At 41.3% G+C, this 21,369-nt stretch overlaps 1 protein-coding gene across 23 annotated transcripts in view; it reads right to left on the bottom strand.

Moving 5' to 3' along the window:
• The window catches only part of NRCAM (neuronal cell adhesion molecule), a 286,030-nt gene that overhangs the window by 137,686 nt on the left and 126,975 nt on the right, over nucleotides 1-21,369 (bottom strand). Inside the window, exon 1 of one of the 23 annotated variants that reach the window (XM_077472152.1) lies at nucleotides 14,443-14,653. The exons of the other annotated variants lie outside the window; for them this stretch is intronic. The gene's annotated coding sequence lies outside the window, so the exon portion shown is untranslated. Of the gene's footprint in view, nucleotides 1-14,442; nucleotides 14,654-21,369 lie in introns of those variants that run through there. 23 annotated transcript variants of the gene reach the window in all.

Here is a 21,369-nt window from a genome sequence, read left to right as displayed (position 1 = left end):
ACAGAAATAAGGGGCGCCAATATTTTTGGGCCTGACTGTAGATGATTCTGACACTACAGTATATTACCGGTGGCAGGACTGCTAAGAAGGCTGCCAGTGTGTCCCTATAGAATCGCTCCTTCTGTAGCCGCATACAGTGTGGTGTTGCTCTGTCGCTGGCACAAATACTGCTGAATGAGGATCTCTAGAATTTGGAGTGATATCTCTCTGTCTCAGATAAAATGGGAGAGATTACATAGGGCCAAACAGGCAGCCTCTTAGCAACCCTGTTGCTTTTGACAAATTAATGTAAATAAATCTGTGCTGTGACAAATTTAGTATTGGTGCTACACATTATTTGTTTATGCTTTTAACAAACTGTCAGCATTCTAGTGGCAGGATCACTAGCAGCAGATTTGCCTGTTGGTCATTGACCTTAGGCGGCATTCACACCTGAGCAGAGAAATTTTCAGGCGTTTTTATTTATTATTTTTAAATACTGTAACTGGCACTTGAAAAAATGAGCCACCGGGATTTTTGCTAAAACGATGATCTGCAAACATTATTTAGACAAGGTTGCAAAGTATCCAAGACTGATGACAACCATTCACTGTCAATGCAAACAGTAATGAAAAAGGCTTCAGTAAGGCTCAATTTGTCACTGGGGTAATCGCCACTGAATTTTTAATTAAGTCTTTTCAGACATATGTGATAACATTTCAGAGGTGTAAACAGATACAATGGACAGAAAAGAGTATCAATATGGAAACCAATAGCATTAAAACCTGATACACCTTTATCCTGGGTTCACACTTGTGCAATGTCAGACATTGTATGTGATTCGCACCCGCACTGTGTTGCTGATCCCATGCAATGTCTGTGCAGTTGTGTTGCTAAACTAGCATTGGATTCCCTTAAAAAAAAGGTGCAGGGACTTTTTTTCCCTGCATTGGAATCAGATCGCATTTGTGCTCTCACCCATGCGATCCAAGTCCTGTCCGAATCCACAGTTTGTACTGCGATTTGTAAACTGATCTGGGGGTGTCATTAACATTGTATTGACACCCGCAGAGGTTTGCAAAGGGCAGTGTGAACTGCCTGCGGGAGACATGCAATGCGGGAACCGGGGCTGGAATTGTGCTGGTTCCCACATCTCTACAGTGTGAATCTAGGCTTAAACATATATGTACTGCCAGAATTCTGAATACTAAATTTAAAATTACCCACAGGGAACAGTGGCATAGGTAATGTAACCAGTCCATCCAATATCAGTGCACCGGTGCATTCTATATTAGTGGGCAACAGGATTCACTTGCATACAGAATCTGGAGCATAATAACCAATCAGCTTCTAATCTCAGCCTGTTCAATTAAGCTTTGCCAATAAAACCTAGAAACTGATTGATCACTATGCACAGCTACACCAGATTCTGTGTACACCGGCTTTAGTAAATCTCCCTCACTGTATAAGTACATCACAAAAGACAGATGTCATGGAGCTCCCTCCAAGAGAACAACTTCTCTAGACCATAAGACTTCCAGGATTAAAGTATTCTTTTCAAATTGTAATGCCTGCTATATCTCTTATCTCACTCCTCTCAAAAATATAAAAAAATACACAGAAAATTGAAAAGTAATTCATGATGGCTAAGACAAAGCCACAGGGGAACAGGTATCTGTGATAACCATAACTGAGCGCAAGGAAATCTACCATCTGCTTGAATGTTTCTAGCTGAAAATGCACCTGTAAAACTGTCATTGCACACTGGAGCTGAAGATAAGAGGAGCTGCTCGTTCTAGTTTTTTAATTCAGTTACAGTGAGTAAGTCTGAGGTTTGTCAAACACTCCTGGGACAATATGTAGCAGAAGCAAAAACCTGGAAAAGGATATTTGTAATCCATGCAGAAGAGTACAAATATGATCATACTTTGCTCACACTTTTTGTGGCTTAGATTATGTTGCTAGCTCCAATCTTATCACCTGTTTTATTATACTCTATTCTAATATTTCCACTGCATTTTGCCAGTCTGTCATTTAGTTTTGTCATTTGTTAAGAAATCCACTTAAATAGTTTCATAATCCTAATGAACAGTATGTATAATTCAAAAATGGAAAACGTAAAGTACCATATTTACATGAACACATTTAAGTATTGAAAGGCAAACAGGACTACAAAACTCTGACAGATGTACCATAACAGTAGAATAATTATACCTGTCAAATGTACACTAATTGTTTTTATTACTACACTTTGCAAAGCTATTCCACATGGCTTTGGAAATATAAGGAATATAAGTGTAGCGGCGGGGTCCTGAAGAGCACGTGCTATGCATTTTTCAAAGTTAAACTTTACCCAAACTACAGTTTGGTTTGGGTCTATTTGCCTAAATTAGACTTATGTATCCGTGTGACTGGGCTGTGAGATGTTCAGCCTGGCCACAGGGGGCACTGTCTCTTGTGGCAGGCGTGGAACTATGGTCTGGTCAGGCGCTTAAGCTACTCTCTTTCAGAGCCAGGTCAGTGGGAGTGGCCCTCTCGCTGTGCCCTCTGGGAGAGGGTATTTAAGATGCGGACGTCACGTGGTTCGGGGTTTCCGGTCCAGTATGATATGCTGATTACATGGTCCTGGTCCTCCTGACCATCCCCCAGGAAGGCTATGGTCTGGGGTGGGGATCCACCCGACTTTGCCTGGCTATCCCAAGGCAAGTAAACTAAAGGGAGGATTCTGAGGTGGTTGGGTGTCGTCTCTGGTTTGGGAGAGACCCATTGTACTTAAAGCATTCTAGGGAAGGACTCTTAAGAAGAACACCACGTATGGGTTTTCTTAACAAGAGCCTGGAAGGGCTGAAGTAACCGAGAGAATCTGGTCTTGTGGATATCACCAAGCAGGCTGAAAGATCCAGGTATCCTACAAGTGTTCTAAAGCTTAGTTTCCCTACGTGTTCTGCAACAACGTCTGTGACAAAGACTTTGTTCCTGAATAAGCACCTTGTTGGCTGCTAGGCCTTGTGAGAGAGGGACTGTCCAACCTGAGTTCTGATCCAGCTGCGAATGGCTATTCTCTGGATGCAGTCAAAGTAAGCAAGCTCTTTAACGTTTTTGGACTTTGACATTGAGAGTGCCTGAACTTCCTTTTCCAACCCTCTGATCCCAAGTTGAAAGACTGTTCAATGGTTTGAGTTTTGCAAATAAAATCCATTCAAGTAGATCTATTGTCAGTCTTAAGTTACTGGGTCATCTACCACGGGACATTATCTAGACGTGCAAGGAGGAGAGTGGAAGGTAATGGTAAGCTCAAAAATAACCAGCAGCTCTTTCGGGTGTTAGTGCTACATAAGGAAGTCACCCAAAACAATAAAACGTTCAACAACATAACAGTGAACTAAAAGGGCAATTTGCCCAAGACTTTAGAATTTAAATAAAATACACACACAGTAAGAGGTAGTCATTCATTTGTCCAAAAGATAAGCCATGCCTTATAAAGCATAATTCAATATTAAAGAGAAACAGAATTGGGGGTAAACACCTCTACCTAGCCAGTAGCAATAAAAAGTTGGCACATTTTCCAACTTGCCATCCTGAATTCATTAGTACCCTGGTATACATACCGTATATCCATCCAACTTTCTGGTCCATAGGTTGCCCTCATTAACCAACAATGAAGCTTAAGAGGGGCCATTCTTTGCCCCTGAAAATTTGGTTTACATTTGTACACCCAAGCACACTCTGATTTGGAGAACTAGAGGCACCAAGCCAAAAATAATACTTTCACAGGTAGATACATTACATAGAACGAGTACATCATGGGAGAAATCATCATTGACGCAAGAGAGGGATGCAGATATTAGAGAGTTGTTTCCTGAAGGCAAGAATCTAACATGTCTGCACAAACATTTTTGGGGGCATGCACTGCAATGATCAAAATAAGCTGAAAAGCTACCTATTATACCAAAGCTGCTGCAAAATCAGTTAGACCCTTTTCACACGGAGCAGACTTTTGGTCAGCAGGGGATCTATCTGGTGGTCCCTGCTGATCAAAGCAGACTAGGCATATAACAATTCCGTGCCTGCTCAGTTTCTGCAGAGCAGACACTCTATAGGCGGCCAGAAGTAAACGGACTTCTCTGTCCGTTTACACCCGAATTCCCTCTGATCTATTTAGATGGAGGAGAAAGCATCCCCTTCTGGATCTGATTAGAGGAAGGCGAGTGTAAGTCTATGTTTGAGTAACACGATTATGAGTTAGCGCTGTTAATGTGTAGGTACTGTGTTTAGTGGAATTTTGAGATTGTACCTGCACATATTTTATTTTATTGTTTATGATTATTATAACAGCAGCTGTATACATAGAGAGAGATTTGTCCTTGTAGTGTGCTTGGATCGGTTTCACGACTTGATTGTGTGACTGATAATTTGTGATTGATAAGTTTGATATGTTGAGTTGGTCTCCAAATTCTCCAGATCTTAATCTAATTGAGCATCTACGCGGGATGTGCTGGAAAAAAGTCTGATCCATGGAGGCCTCACCTCAGAGCTTACAGGTTCTTAAGGATCTGCTACTGACTGCTTGGTGCCAGATACCACAGCATACTTTCAGAGGTCTAATGGCATCCATACCCGGACGGGTCAGGTTGTCGTGGGAGGCAAAAGGGGGGGCCTACTCAATATTAGGTGGGTGGTAATGAAGTAAGTTATGTCCCTACAGGCTCTTCTGATATGTTTTTGTTTTCCTCAGACCTTTCACAATTTTTGTTACCTGTCCCTAAACTCTCTCTCTTTTCTCTCTTTTAGTAAGTGAGGTCTACAGAACGGAGCACAGCATTCTAAATAGGGTCTATCTTAAGTTGTATTTTTTCTGTCATCACACATCACTCTATGGCCATATTTTTAAAGAGTAATAATCTGTTGTTTACTTTCCTGTAGTGATAAACCTATTAAGTAACATTAAAGGCTATTTTTCATCCTACACCACTAACTACTGATATAGATCTGCAGTCTACAGTGCCTTGTACTGTGTTCAGTGTTACAGAATGTGGCCCTCCCTCCTCATGTCATTGTATGGGCACAAGACATCCACTCAATAAAGCAAGCTGGATATCTAGGCTGCATCTGTTTTATGAGGAGCACAGATTTCAAGAGGAAAAGAGCAGTGACTGGAGCACTAAGACAATCTTTTAACTGTCATTTCAACCGTGGGACAAACGTCTATATTAAATGATGTCCAGTCACTCGAAGAATGGTTCCTTCTGGTTTCACTACATGATTTTTAAAATTGTAGCCCCCATTGTGACTGTTTAAGCTGAGCAACTGTATTGTATCTGCACTGTATACCAAAAGTAGCTTTTGCAGGTAAATATCTGAGGCATGCCTCACCTATAGGTGAAATGGATATTTATTTTAGTAAATCAAAGCCATGACATTTAAATTAGATTTAAACACTAACTGCATTTATTTTGCTGTCGATCTAAACTTTAAATTTTTTTTTACTCAAAATAATTTTTTTCATTTTCATACAGCCACTTCCTGTTTACATGTTTGCACTCCAACAATGGCTGCATGACATTTCTCAGGACTGGTTTCCTGACAGTGTCAGCAGTGGGCCATGCCAGCATAATATGCATTAAAATGACCACTTATCTCAACTGGAAGCCTGCCTGACAATGTAGGAGACACAGACAGAGCTTTGCAGCCCTATGACAGAAAGTACATGAACAAGGACCTTTATGGCAGGATCTCTAGGCATCCTTTTAAGAAAACCTGCAGATATAAAAAGATTGAAAATTTATTTTTGAAATTACATTACCATGTTAGAGGCATTGCCCATCTTTACATGTTTCATGTTACAACCATATTTAGGGTGTAACATGAAACAGGGTCTGGTTCTAAACCCCTCTCTACCCACCACCACCACTGCTTGCCTAAATAGCAGGGTTCTCCCTGCAGCATCCTCATTTCTTTAGAATTTACTGTGGCTCTGCGTGGCTGTGACTGCACAGCCACATCATCCTATCATGAGGATCTATGAATATGATGACTCCAAGTCCCATCTGCCTTTATGGTAGAGAAACTGAGAGATCAAACGGGCAGCAGGGTGGTGGCATCACTGTACTTGTAGTCCACTGCTAACAGAAGGTCTGAACCTTGGAACTAGGGCTGGGGGAAAACAATGCAGGGGCTTGTGCATTGCACCCATTATACGCTGATTGCAGCTGCAATAAACTGCAGGCCTGAATGCAAACATTTTTTGCATTTTTTTTATTTCAGCTGGTGCACTTCTTACATTTTTGCTAAGGTGGACTATTTCTTTAAAGCTTCTATGAGATTTTAATGATTGGGTTTCCATAAATTACCTTTTGATGTGTTAGACACACTGCGCTGACACAGCTAGGAACTCCAGCAAGCGCCCTGATATAATACGGAGCTGCAGGGCACTGTGACCCTGCTCAAGTCCTCTTCTCTGTGCATCAGCCTCATGGGCTTGACAAGAAGCAAAAGTGACACTATGAAATTCCCAATCTTGCTCTCAAACTGTTTACATTTTCATGCTTGAAAATACATCCTACAATGTGCCTAATGTGATGTATCATATCTTTAATACAACCTGATTACTGTAGCTCATGCCCAGCAACGTGTGTTCAACCAGAAAACACTCAACTTTGATGGTATATTAAAGCTAATTTGTCCACACCATCTTTTTATTAAAAGAAAGAGGCTGCATTTAAGTACTTTGCTTTATCTGGTCAGTCAAGGTTTCCTCATGAGAAGTTTGGTTATAAACATGAATCCCCTATTAACATTATCTGTTCATGCAATATTAACAAAGAAAACCACACCTAACTCCCAGAGCAGATACTATATCCTTGGCCTTCATTCTTTACTACATTTTCCAGTCCTATTTTTACAAACATGATTAGTAAAGTCCCCATTAGTAAGGCACAGTTTATATTTAATTCATGGACCATAGAAGGTAACAGATTAACAACAACCGTTGTCTGTGTCTTCAAGTAAATCTCCTCCTGCATTTTTATGCACTTAGGGAGGGAGTAGAAGGATAAATGGTATACATGCACATGGCTGAATAGTTCTACCAGATATTTGCAAACATGAATTACAACAGAGACGACTAGGGTTGTAACAACAAAAACAGTATATATTGCAGATCAAGTAGAGAACCGCCACAAAGCTTACTGCTCAGGTATTCTCTCAGCACAGCAATAGAATTATTTGCATCCTCTATGGTCCAATATTTAAAGTATTAGTAGAGCAGATGTGTACCTAAAATCACAGCTAAAAGACAACAATTGAGCGAGTCAAAAAAGAGAACTGTCTTGGAGACACACAACCAATGACTGGCTATGGGATGTAAGCAGGTGCCAGCAAATGTTTGCTATGTTATGTACCTAGAGCCATCCTGCATATTTAAGTTATAGCCCCAGCTCTGCTGTGTTCCAGTAAAACACGTAGTCACTCATAAACCTTTCCTACCTGGATCTATTGGTTATCACAGTGCCAGGGCCATAGGGATCCCCTTACTCTCCCCCTCCAAAAGTTCAAGAGGCACTTCCAACCCCAACCAGGATGGGGGTCCTCCATCACTTTTGGTGGCCTGGATTTGTCAATAACTTCTCAGAAATGCCTGCGACTAACATCATTACTCCATTAGCGCACTGCAACAGGTTTTGTTCCAGGAAACACCACCAGTGAGACAGGAATAAAGTAACGTCTACACCATGCCATGGCTCTGGATGCTCAAACATTTTACTTTAACAGAAAGAATGCATTCTGCCGGACAGAATCCAAGTATGCCCAAGAGGGTGCTGTGGATAGCTTACCCCCAACCTTGAGGAAAGTCCTAATGCACCTCCCTCAAAAATAAAAAGGGGAGGGTGATGTGGGGAGACAGCGATACTCTACATAATCCCTTTTTAAAAAGAATGAAAAGAGTATCTCCAAGTTCCTACGCCACTTCTGAGGACCTGGGGGTCTATCACCTCCCCTGCTATGTATAGTGCCTATTGACTAGGGATGAGCTCGGGCGCGTTCGCACACTCCACTTGCAGAGCCTGCCAGGAAGTTGACACGGCGCTCCGCTAATCACAGGCACTGGGACATTGTCTTGATGTGCGGCTCCAGAGATTGGGAAATGTCTCACTGCCTGTGATTAGTGCAGCGCCGTGCACGTGGCATGTGCGAACACGCCTGAGCTCATCCCTAATCTTGACAGACATGCTGGAGTTTGTTACATCCCTCCTCCTAGATAAGCCACTAGTGGTAGATAACTGCACCCTACAGCTACACAGCCCCCTTATAGACATTGGAGTTCCCTCTCACTGGCTTGTGTCTAAAGCAGTGGTCATCAACCCTGTCCTCAAGGCCCACTAACAGGCCAGGTTTGCAAGATAACTGAAATACATCACAGGTGATATAATTTGTTGCTCAGTGATTGCAGTATTCTAGTCTGCATCTCACCAAGGTAATACATAAAACCTGGCCTGTTAGTGGGCCCCGAGGTTAGGGTTGATGACCACTGGTCTAAAGCAAGGCATACATTATACAATTTTCTTTTCTTCAACTACAGGTTAAAGGAAAGAAAATTGCTTGATTCCACCATCAACACAGTCAGTGTTGTTGATGGATGAATTCCTCCCGCTGCTCTATTGTATTCTGACACCGAGAGGTTTCCCAGCCATCAGAATACAATGATCACTGCCGGCAGTGATCGCACAAACAAAAACCAACAGACTGGCTGTACTGCGTATTACAGAGAAATACATAGGGTGGGACCACACATGTGACATCATTTTGCACGCTTGGAGGACACTCCGTGGTGTCTGTATTGTGTTGTGCAGGAGAACATTGTTTATATGAAGCTTAATGTAAGTGCATTTTAATGTTTTAATAAAATTATTTGACAAAGTTACTGCACTATGATGGTTCCCTCTGCATTTCAATCCTTTGTATGCATGTGCATCCAAGACTGGATGGATAATCATTCCTAAGGAGAGCATAACAGAAGTGGCTGCTGAGCAGCAAGATCCTTAGGGCCGGTTCACACTGCGGGCGATGCGAAGCGACACGACTTGCCTCGCCGCGATCTGACAAGTCGCCCCCGTTCTGTACAATGGAACCGTTCTGAGAGGAGCGACTCGAGTCGCTCCGACTCAGAAAAAAGGTTCCTGTACTACTTTTGGGCGACCTCGGGGCGACCTGCATTGACTTCTATACAGAAGTCATTTGCAAATCGCCGCTGAGGTCGCGGCAGGTCGCGGCGAGGCAAGTCGGTGTCGCCTCGCATCGCCCGCAGTGTGAACCGGCCCTTAGTGTTCCCTGTGTGGGATCTCTCCCTCCGTATGTGTACCTAGGACTGGACGGATGATCATTCCCAAAAAGATCATAACATGAATGGCTGCTGAGCAGCAAGGAACTTACTGATTCCTGTGTGGCCCATTAACTATTTCTGGTGGAAGGTCCTGTGGCATGCTGTCATCCTCAGGGCATATCGCTTTCTCTCTGTTTGTTCATCCAGAAGCAGAGCACTTTTAGGATTATTTTCTTTTTGGATTTGTGTGGACTTTTATTTCACTGGGACTTTTTTCATTTTCTTGTGGCTAATTATGCATGGGAGTCAATATGAATTATGTACACATATGTATTTATACCTATTAAGTCTTATAATCATTTAGTATTTGATAAGCGTGGCATGAAATGATCATATGTTTATGCACTGGTTGAAATTGTGATTGTTTTTTTCACTGAAGTTTGTCATTTAAAGGGACGCTGCACCTTTAACTGGTTTTCGTTTTGGTTATTATGTCGAATACCCTAGACTGTAAAAGAGGTGCAGCAGCTTCACAATTGTTTACATAGTGTAGTATGCATTTTGAGCTTCACATATAAAAAGGCCTATGCACAGCTGAGACCAATAATGAGTAATAAGGTGTGACAACCAGGTAAAATGTGGACAGGAGGAATGAAGGTTCTATCCCACCCAAAGATCTACAAAGCATTGGGGCTCTGGGACCGAGAACAGAACTTTAAGATTCTGAAAAATCTAAAATATATGTATTTTTTCTGGATCAGCCATTAACTTTGGAGTCCATTACCACGTGTATGTGAAAAGCATATAAGACAAGTCCAAGAGATACAAGAGGTAGAAATGATGATGGCAAAAAATGTTGCAGAAGAAGTCTCAGGATTTCTTTCTATAGGCAAACAATGCCTAATGGGAAATCTGACCCTGGTTCCAGTGTGTAACATATGTTCTCAGTTTATCTATTGGAACAAGGGTTGTATGCTGACGAGATATACATTTTCATATGTGAGAAGAAGACCTTTTCAAGTATAATGGAGTTTGTCATATTAGAGAACTGGTAATTGGCAACCAAAATAACTTTATGCCTCCTGTGGAAATCTCAGTGATAAATTTAAAAGATATTCAGGACTGTATGCAGTTCTTTTCCTGACAGCAATCGAATACACATTTCCTACACACACACACACACACACACAATATGTTCACGGGAGAAACTGTTACCTATAAAGGCATCTGGACCAAGGGCCATTTGAGTTAAGATAATTGACAGTTTGTTTGATTTGTTAACAGTTCAAAAACTTGACAATGGTAGTATGATCTGCAGAGCTGCTGTTAGAAATCACGAGGCCCATTACAGCTTACCTTACAGGGCTCCCCTCCTTTTTAAAAAGCCTTGCAGGGGGGGGGGGGGTCTTTGTTGAAATATCAGGGGTGTCTAAACAGAATCTCTCACGTTTGAGACAAAGAATGGGACTGAGGACACAGATTCCCCAGTCCCTTTCTCTGCAGCCTTTAGGTGCAATGGACAGTGAATGAAAGTGCTCTGAGGCTCCCAGGTTCATTCACAAACTGAAGCATGGTAAGTTTACTATGCTTTGGTAATGAATGGACAGTGAGTGATCGGTGCCAATTGCTCACTGTGTTCATTCAGAAAAGGAAGGAGTTGTTAAATACGACATATTTACTGCACAACCCCTGCTCTCCATCCTGAAACACCCCCCTGTTTGCCCTCAGCATCTGCTGGTGGGAGAGAAGAGGAGGCAAGCTGGCAATGCTGCAGGAGGGGGGGGGCACACAGGAAGGCCCAGACAGTAGGGGGTGGGGATGCAGCTACCATACCCCAGCTATGCAAGAGGGAGGAAGAAAAAGGATGAAAAGACTGCAGAGCTGCAGGGGGAGCCACAAAAGTTTTCAATAAGGCAGTACGGCTGTCCCTCCTGCTCGGCAGGTGCCCGGCCCCCCTTTTGAAATTATGGGGCCTGGGCCCGGTACAGGAGGTCTGGCTGTACTGCCTTATCAGCGGCCCTGCTGATATGTGGCAACATGCAACTGTGAAAGCAGATAATGTGGGTGCCACTTTTACTGCTCCTAATTCTAATCTAAAGTGATGAAGTATATAGCTTGATGAAAATGTACGTCAGATTTTAGCAGTTGACTCTCTCATAACTTACAACTGGTGGGCGAGAACCAGTTGTTGTCACCTTTGATTTTACTGCTGGTATGACCACGTGTTAAAACTTAGTTATTTATGAAATAACCATTGGTCAGTCAAGGTTATGCCAAGGGTAATGTGTAGAACAAGGTTATAACTAGGCTAACAATATAATAATAATAATTTATCTTTCTATGACTTAGCATTATAAAAACAGAACATTGTACATTGTTGATCTTTATTGTGTCTAGTTTGCATGGCTAGCATACATTAGCAGATGTAGCTCATGACATGTAAAAGTAAAAAAAAAAAAAATTAAAAGCAATAAGCATCTTTAGCTGCAATATTCACATTCAGTTTTGAGCTGTTCCCATAGCAATTTCTTTCTGACATCAGATGTCACCAGACTTCTGGGTTAAATGATGGCCCATGCCATTTACCAACCTCCAGCAAGCCCAGGGTATCAGGGACTCACTCGGTGAAGGGACATCATCACGCAGATCTAAGTTCACTGAGGCACATAGTGTCACTTACACCTCATTACATGAGCGACATTCTCTGCTGCAGTGAGTACCACCCATCTCTGACACCAGAGTGTAAGTACTCTTAGTACATTATAGGACACTGGCACGGTCTCCGGCACCATGCACACTGCACATACTCATCTAGATCATGGCTTTATGTTCAAGCATTGGAGCCCATACACATCACCTCTGGACACTCTTTTTCTGTGAAGGTTCGAGTTATGCTCCTGTTCCATTCCTTGGGTACCAGTACCTCAGCTCCCATGACAGATGCCTTGAGCGGCACTTATGTTGCAATTTCACCATTTCACATTCAGCAATTATATATCTAATGGACTTGCCCCTGAAGAGTGGAATAAATCCATGAAAAGCGTAGGGCTTATTTGATGCATCACATTCTTATTAGATGGGTAAATCGGTTATATACATACAGAATTCATTTTTATACTCTGTCCCTGGGGTGGTCTATGTAATCTAGGATGGTTGCTGCATATTTATCCTACAATGTATGTTGTTGCCAGTGTTCATATATTTATTATATAATGTATCAATTTATTGTTGTTGCTTGTTCTATATACCATGTTTTGTTACATGTTGTTTATATAGATACAAACCCATGAATGGATTTTTTTAATATGTTATACAATCATTACTAAAGAATAAACATTGTGTTTTTATGCTGGCTGCCTTTCTGTTGCCACACATACCTCATTTAATGTCCAAATTACCCCTTCTTTATTCCTGATGTAAGGGTGCTTTTAGGACCCTGATGTTGTAAGGGGGCTCTGGGGACCCTGATGTTGTAAGGAGACTCTGGGGACTCTGATGTAAGGGAGGTGACTTTGGGAATCCTAATGAAAGGGGGACTCTGATGTAAGGGGCTAATCTCGGGTCCCTGATTTAACTAGGGGGGATTCTGGGGACACTGGTGTACGAAGATCCTGATATAAGGAGGTGTGCTCTGGGCGACCCTGATGTAAGGGGGGCTATGGGGACCCTGATGTAAGGGGGGATTTTGGGTTCCTAATGTAAGGGGAGAATTTGGGGACCCTAGTGAAAGTGGGGTCTCTGATGTAAGGGCAAACTTTGGGGACCCCGATTTAAGGAGGGGAAACTTTGGGGACCCTGATGTAAGGGGGAGAACTTTGGGGTCCCTAATGAAAGGGGTAATCTCAGATGTAAAGTGGCCAGGTCCAGGGAGCCCAGGCCTAAAGGTTATGGCTGCCCTGTAGGGTTTCAAGCCTAAAGAAAAAGTTTTGGCTGGAGTTGGCTTTAACTACAAAAGAGAAGCATAGTTATAAGACATCAGATTGAACACGGCACACAGTTGACATATTTGCACCTGTTATGTGACTTGGAAGAAGGAGTGCCCGATGGAAAATCTGTGGAGCTATCCGCTAAGTGGTCCCATATGTGGCAGGCAAGTGAAATTAATATGACTTAAAAAAATTGTCAATACTAGACCTTAGTATTTGTTCAAACAAGAAATACACATCCCAAATAAGCCATTCAGCATAACAGCACATTTATAAAGCATTTCTCTTCAAATGGAGGTCATAAACTTCCAAAAGATAATGACAGCCATTTAGAATAGCTTAACAGGAGGCACAGTAAAAAGACACTGAATGAATACCCCTCCTGATCTTTCAACAGTATGATGGATTATACTACATACAACTGTCTTCCTCGCTTTCTCCTACTGAAGCTCAAAAAAGCAACATCCTATTGTCCTTGGTTCACATAAAGAACTATTTAAATGGAAGAAAAGCATTGCAATTAAACAGTAAATATGAATGCCTGTGGAGAAGCCTTTACTTACAAGTGAGTGTAAATAAAGGAGCAGATAGCTGTTGCTTGAATGTGTAGGATTCCTGAAATGTCTGTACATAAAACATGATACAATTCACTAAAGCTGGCTCGTTACAAAATATATACATTTTTCCCCAAATGAAAATGACATCCACAGATAGAACTTTGTTAGCTTGAGAAGAATTTTCCATCCAGCTCCTTCAAATTTTCTGGTCGAATGGCGATTTGTTGCCTCTAACCATTAGAAAATCGAACCAATGTTCCAAACACTAAAATATTCAAATTGATTCCTTCTGGTTTATGGCCATTGTAACACACCTCACAGATCTTACATAAAGAAACTACTGTTAGGTATATGCATACATAGATCTAACGTATGACATAACAAAGCTAAAAAATATTTGTTCAGTCCCGTTAATATAAAGCATCTACAACACAACCAAACGATTGTTTAAGTAACTTTAGCCACAAATTCGGGTGATCCAGCTCTATTATATTTTCAGTCACTTGCCATTATAATATATAACTCTACCTTGTTCTGCATGCATGATTTGCCCAATAAATGGTTTTAAATACATTTGGTATCAACATCACAAGCCATAAAAAGCTAAACAAAATATTTTGACTGCAATAAGTACATTTAAAAAAAGATATGCCGTCCTTACCTAAACAAGAAAAGAAATACACCTGTTCCTGGATGCCTCGTAGAGTTCCTCATGTGAATCATTGAATGGGAACGATCATCTAAAAACTAGTCACTGCCTCCTGTTACATGGAATAGATAGAGCACTTGTGTGTGTAACGGTATTGCCTTGTAATCCCACTGACAAGACTGTCGCTGATCCCTGCTGTTACCAGAATGTGTGCACTCACATTCACACAGAGAAGTCTTCCAGCCAATCAGCAGCCCCCGTGGACCTCCCAGGCTTCTATAACTGATCAGCACAAGGTTCATGACAATACAAAAGAGGTTTCATTTCCTCTGCGTGTCTGATTCATGACAAGGCACCAGCTACACTATACTCTATTTATAAATAAACATTATTTAATAAATTCCTACATTTCTAATTCCTAGAAAAAGCATGATAATGCTAAATCTATTTTATTCTGTTTATACTTCCATTGGCTTAACCTCTATTCTTTTCAGCTGCTCATTTATAAAAAGTAAACAATGAAAGTAAACAAGGACTAAAGAGGGTATTTAACCACGGACCATTTGGCTGGCCAAAGACCAGAGCACATTTTGCGATTCGGCACTGCGTTGATTTAACTGACAATTGCGCGGTCGTGCGACGTGGCTCCCAAACAAAATTGATGTCCTTTTTTTCCCACAAATAGAGCTTTCTTTTGGTGGTATTTGATCACCTCTGCGTTTTTTATTTTTTGTGCTATAAACAAAAATATAGTGTTAATTTTGAAAAAAACGCATTATTTTTTACTTATTGCTATAATAAATATACCCCAAAAATATATTTAAAAACAATTTTTTTCCTCAATTTAGGCCGATACGTATTCTTCTACATATTTTTGGTAAAAAAAAAAAAAAAAAATCGCAATGAGCGTTTATTGATTGGTTTGTGCAAAAGTTATAGCGTCTACAAAATAGGGGATAGATTTATGGCATTTTTTATTAATAATTTGTTTTTTACTAGTAATGGCGGTGATCTGCGATTTTTATCATGACTGCGACATTATGGCAGACACATCGGACAATTTTGACACATTTTTGGGACCAGTGTCATTTTTACAGTGATCAGTGCTATGCTACTGATTATTGTAAAAATTACGCTGGCAGTGAAGGGGTTAACCACTAGCTGGCTAGGAAGGGGTTAAGTGTGTCCTATGGAGGGATTCTAACTGTTAGGGGGTGTGGCTACATGTGACACATCACTGATCATAGCTCCCGATCACAGGGAGCTATGATCAGTGACCGTCTCTCTAGGCAGAATGGGGAGATGCTTGTTTACATGATCCTACTCACGGAGATCACGGTGGGGTCGCACTTGCGTCGGCGGCTGGACGTACGCAACCACACGGTGGCAAATTCAAAGGGACGTACCTGTACGCCCATTTGCCCAGTTGTGCCATTCTGCTGACGTAAATGTACATGCGGCGGCCGGCAAGTGGTTAAAAAGCAATCTGATCAATACGGAGGCAGAGAGGGGGGGTGATACGGTAGATCCCACGACGACCGTTCTTAAACATAACACAGGAACTGATAAGGTGGTAACTGGACTGGAGGCCTTATTGTTCGCCAAGTCCAACAGGCTCCTTCCCACGTATGCCCTAATTCAGAAAATTTGCAGTCAAGGCACATGCAGGGGATAATCCATAGGTAGTGTCCCCGACCCCGATTTTCCATTCCATGACGGAAGCACACAGTTTTAAGGGCTTTATATGTAGTATGTACACTAAGTTACTTACTGCATTTTTGCCTGATTTCGGCATGGGAGAAAGATGTTGGAGTGTTTGAGGAGGATCAGTGGGTGGAGGCCTTACAGGCAATACAAGGTTGTTCACTGAACACAGCACAGCGGCTGTCACAACTGTTCATAATAAGGAGGGTTCACCTCACACCAGCTAGGCTACATAAGATGGGCTTTGGGGACAGTGGCACATGCACCAGGTGTGCTAGGGAACATGGGGACTTGATTCACCTGATGTGGTGGTGCCCCAAACTACATCGATACTGGTCATTAAAACTATATCTGATGTATTTATGGTTAACATCCCTAATGACCCTAAAGTGTGTATATTGGGTATCTTGGATGGTCTCCCTCTTGAGGATGGCATGAAGACGGCCATAGGTAGATTGCTTTTTCAGGCTCGTAAATGAATCCTGAACCAATGGGAGGCTAGTGAGCCCCCGGTGCTGCGGGAATGGATAGATCAGATGGGTGCAACATTACGCTTGGAGAGGTACATTTACCAGCACAGGGGCCGCCCTGAAAAATTGAATTTACTGCGGGATTCATGGTTAAATACTCCAGGGCTATCCCCCTGGATATGGTTATGGACAGATTGCTGGGTTAGGAAATGTGTTAGTGGGCAGTAACTGTTGACATTGTTGATATGATGGTATGAGAAGTGGAGGGGAACGACCGGTTACTACTAATAACAATTGTACAATGGTCATGTGGTGGGCGGCAGCAACTACTAGACCTTATCACATGTTTTGTCTAACGATTCACTGGTATCGCATAATTGTAACTATTTGGTACTTTCATTTCTTTGTAAGAATTTGTATTTCATTGTGGATTATATCAATAAAATCCTTTTTGAGAGAAAAAAAAAAAGCAATCTGATCTAAAATGCAAACAAAAGCAATAAGTGCATGTTTAAGGTCAAGCTTACTTGATAAGGCAGTGCTCAGAACAAGACTATACTGTATCCCTTGAGGACAGAATATCCTTCACTTTATTATTGATAAATAGACACCTCAAAGAGATTCTTCACCCTAAATATAAAAAATTTTAAGTAGGCAGCTACAAATAATTTAGCTGCTGACTATTAATAATAGGACACTTACCTGTCCAGGGATCCATGGATCCAGTGATGTCCTCCCCCGAGCAGACTCTTTGGCTGTCTTTGGGTCCAAGCACTGGCATATTTACTTTGGGGATTCACAGCCAGCTTCCCATTGTGCATGCACTTTGTGAATTGTCCCACAGCTTTTTGAGAACCCTGTCATGTCCTGGAAGGCTGCAGGGGAAGGTTGGGGGGATGGACTTCCGCTTGGATTGTCGAGGCAGCTCAACCCGGAGGTGGGAGTGGGTACCTGTCAAAACCAGATGCCCATTCCCCCCTCCGAAAAAGAAGTGCCAAAACATAAAGGGGGGGGGGTGAGGATACATACAGATTAGTAGAACTTAACTTCTCCTTTTGGGTTAAGTTGTGTTTTAAAGTCTTCTTAAAATAGTACATATACACATGGTCCGTACACACGACATGAGGATTGGAACGAAAAATTATTTAGTTCGACGAACGATCTGCCAATTTTCGGATCGTTAATATAGTGCTTTCGACAGGCGATTTCGGTTTTTCATCAGACAAAAGCTGGATGTGCAGACTATAAAATGTTTGTCGTACATGAGCTCAACATCCCATTTTCGTTTGATTAGTATGGTTTTCATACAAAACAAAGTTGTAAGCAGAAGACTACGCATGCTCAGAAACTAAAGAATACATACAAAACTAGTCAACACATGACATCACTTCTGAAGTTGTATTCTGTCGTACGAGAATTTTCGTATGGTGAGTAATCTCTTTACTTTCGACATGAGACTAGCATGCAACAAAAAACGGACGTTCGGCCATCCGAAAATCTGATCGTGGGTATGAGGCTATACTCATATCCAATAAATAAGATTATTCCTCATTTTGGGGGGGGGGGGGGGCTTACAAATGATTTCTTTACTCCCCAAACAGCTAAATGCACCCAGAACTGCAGTATATGATTCATTATTATTATTGTTATTATTGTCAATATAAATAGTGCACCTTGAGGGCTGGTTCACACTAGGAATTGGGTTGCTCTGCATTTTTTTAAATTAATGCATGCACTACTTTTGCTGCGTTCTGATGCAATTCAGCTCATTCAAAATGAATAGGCTCAAATCAGACCACACTGGATCGTATGTGAATCGCACAGGAATGCAGAGGGCATTCTTGTGTGATTCACATGTGGTTCAGTTTGATTTGAGCCCATGCATTTTGATTGAGCTGAATCGCACCAGATAGAACAAAAGTAGTGCATGCACTACTCTAAAAACTCAACAGCAACCCGAACGCATGGTACTTCTGTACCACGTCATCTGGTGCAGGCAAACACACTGTCCTTGCAACCTGCATTTGGGGTGTCATTATATTAAACATTTCCACCACTGCAGATTGCAACTGCAAAGCGTTTTAAACGTGGTGCGGGACATGAGCACGGAATACACGTTTCCCACAACGCGTTCTGGAGTGAACGGCTCTAAAACAAAAAGATAGGACAGACCAACAATTATTATTCAATACTATAAAGTGAGAATAGGAAGAAAAAAGTAAAATGTTCCCTCGGGGCACTCCTAAGGGTGCGCTCCTGTGTCCTGCTGCTGCGTCTATTGACACAGACATCAAGACTAGGCCCCACCCCCAGCTCTCACGTCACTGGATTTGATTGACAGCAGTGGGAGCCAATGGCTGTTCTGCTATTAATCTATCCAATACAGACCCGAGACACCGGCTGGAACTGGTGTGCTCGTCCCCGTCGCTGGAAAGACAGGGTTCAGGCAAATAAAAGGGGGGCTCTGGGAGGCAGCTGCATCACAGGAGGTCTTTCACCTTAATGCATATGCATTAAGGTGAAAGACCCTGAGGGTTTGCAACCCCTTTAAATCCATTTAAAAAATAATATCCATAATTATTATTACAATACAGAATTTGACGGCAACAGTTTGCAAAGCGCTTTACAATATAAAGGAAGACAATACAGTTACAATATGAATCAGTACAAGAAGATTAGGAGGGCCCATTCATGAGAGCTTACAATCTAATAGGGAGGGGCAAGTGGAACAAAGGTAATAACTGTAAGATGAATGAGTTTAAGAATTAAAAGGTTCAGTTGTTAGGTGAAAACGGGACAGGATTCCCCCGAAGAGATAGGTTTTCAGGGATCTCCTACAAGTGGACAGAGTAGGAGATACCTGGACAGATTGGAGTAAGGAGTTAGGGAGAGAGAAGGATGAGTGTTCGGATAGATCATTAAGTAATTTGTCCTTTTTACTTATTAGTGTGCAAATGGAGTATACAGAAAATTGTTAGCATAACAGAAAAGTAGAACAAGGAAACTGCAATCATATGATATTCTAGATTTTTCAAAGACCAACTCCAAAATTAAAAAAAATATTCCCTTGAAGTGGTGGCCCCACAATGCAAGGGTCAACTGTTCATGCAGTCTAGAGCTGCAGAAATAAGGCATACTTACCTTATTCCTCATTTGATTAGGTTCCCTTCAGTGGTGCAAATGGTTCTGCAAAGTTTTTTCTCTAAAGTAACCCCAGCTACATTCGAACTGCAAGGGTAGATTCTTGGCGTTCAGCCTTAAAGTGATACTAAGCACACACTGTTTAATTTACATTGACCTTTCTATTTATGTATACGGATGATAGGACTGTAATTATTTTATTTTAAAAAATCGAAGTAACTTTTTCCTAATCGATATACAGCTGTCACATGACCCAGATCTTTCCCAGCCTGTCTGCAGGGAAACATAAGCAGAAGGAGCTTCTTGTCCTCTGCTGCTGATCACATGGTCAAAAAAAAAAAAAAAAAACAGCCTTTGGAATACAGAGTAAAAATAAATAAATAAATAATACCAATAAACTGTTTCAAGTTGGCATACAAATATACTGTATATTTGAAATCAAATCCTTATTATTTTGTGGAAATAACATGGTGTTGGCAGATTTATGACAGTCACACTCCTCCAGCCTGTGTCTTAGAATAAGAGGAAGGCGATTCCTCCATTAATCTACATGTAATATCCCATCCCCCATTGTGTTTATGGGGCGTGGAGGAGCAGGGAGGAAGTAGGTTGTCATTTACCATTGTGTATACGCCCACATGTGTGACTCTATAATGACATAGGCTGCTCAGATGTGATGATAGGGAGGAAATGCTTATCATATAAACTCACTGAAAACTGAGCATGTGCAGAGCTGCCAACACTGCTCTGCAAAATTCCTAGCAGAATTGGGGACATGAACAGAAGAGGGAGATAGAGAGCAGCATGATCAAACAGTTTTTTTGCAGAATACAAAAATGAATCTTATAGTGACTAAGTATGAACAGCATGTAATACACCATGTATTGATAGTTTTTATGATGCGGTTTTAGTGACACTTTAAACAAAGCCAACAGCAACATGCAAAGCACAGATAGACTATTATAACCAATCAGCATTCATCCTTTACAGCTTCCAAAGCTCATAATCAGTAAAAGGTAAAAATCCAATTTATGATTACTACAGGCTACTACACTTCATATACATCATTGATCTTTGCACTGCCTGTACATTACAGCACAGTGCATTCCTCCTCCATGTCATACATCTGTTCAGCAAGTCAGCATACAGATATTATTCACTCTTCTGACAGGTAGTATACATTCATGAAGACGTGAAGGAAAAAAAAAAGTACACTATTTTGCAATTTTGAAGACTATTTCTCATTCTACAATCCATCCCTTAGGCGAAGCAGCCCTCTCACAGTGACCTGGTTCTCTTGATTATGCACATCACTTATGATGCTTTTTTAGCTTACAACAAAAGAAAATCATAAGAGATACTCAATTCTTCCAATGGCAGCAATAGCTTTAAGGGTACTGTAGTTTCCAAGCTGAGCAATCTTTTACATTTGACTAACAAAGGTTCTGAACAATTGTAAAATGTAATATGCTTTAGATAGAACATAAAACATGACCTGATGAGAAAACTATGAAGATTCATTTCACTTGATTCATTAATGATGTGAAACTCTATTATTGTTGGATAAAGTGGTGAAAGGTTACATCCTCTGTCTTGTTTTTATTGCTGGTTATTTCCCTGTTCT

This window comes from Lithobates pipiens, unplaced genomic scaffold (assembly GCF_037356315.1).
Source record: "Lithobates pipiens isolate NorthernLeopardFrog02 unplaced genomic scaffold, aLitPip1_a1.2 Scaffold_8, whole genome shotgun sequence".
NCBI lineage: Eukaryota > Metazoa > Chordata > Amphibia > Anura > Ranidae > Lithobates > Lithobates pipiens.
The sequence above is the reverse complement of the archived record's forward strand: the minus strand, read 5'-3'. Positions and strand labels throughout refer to the sequence as shown.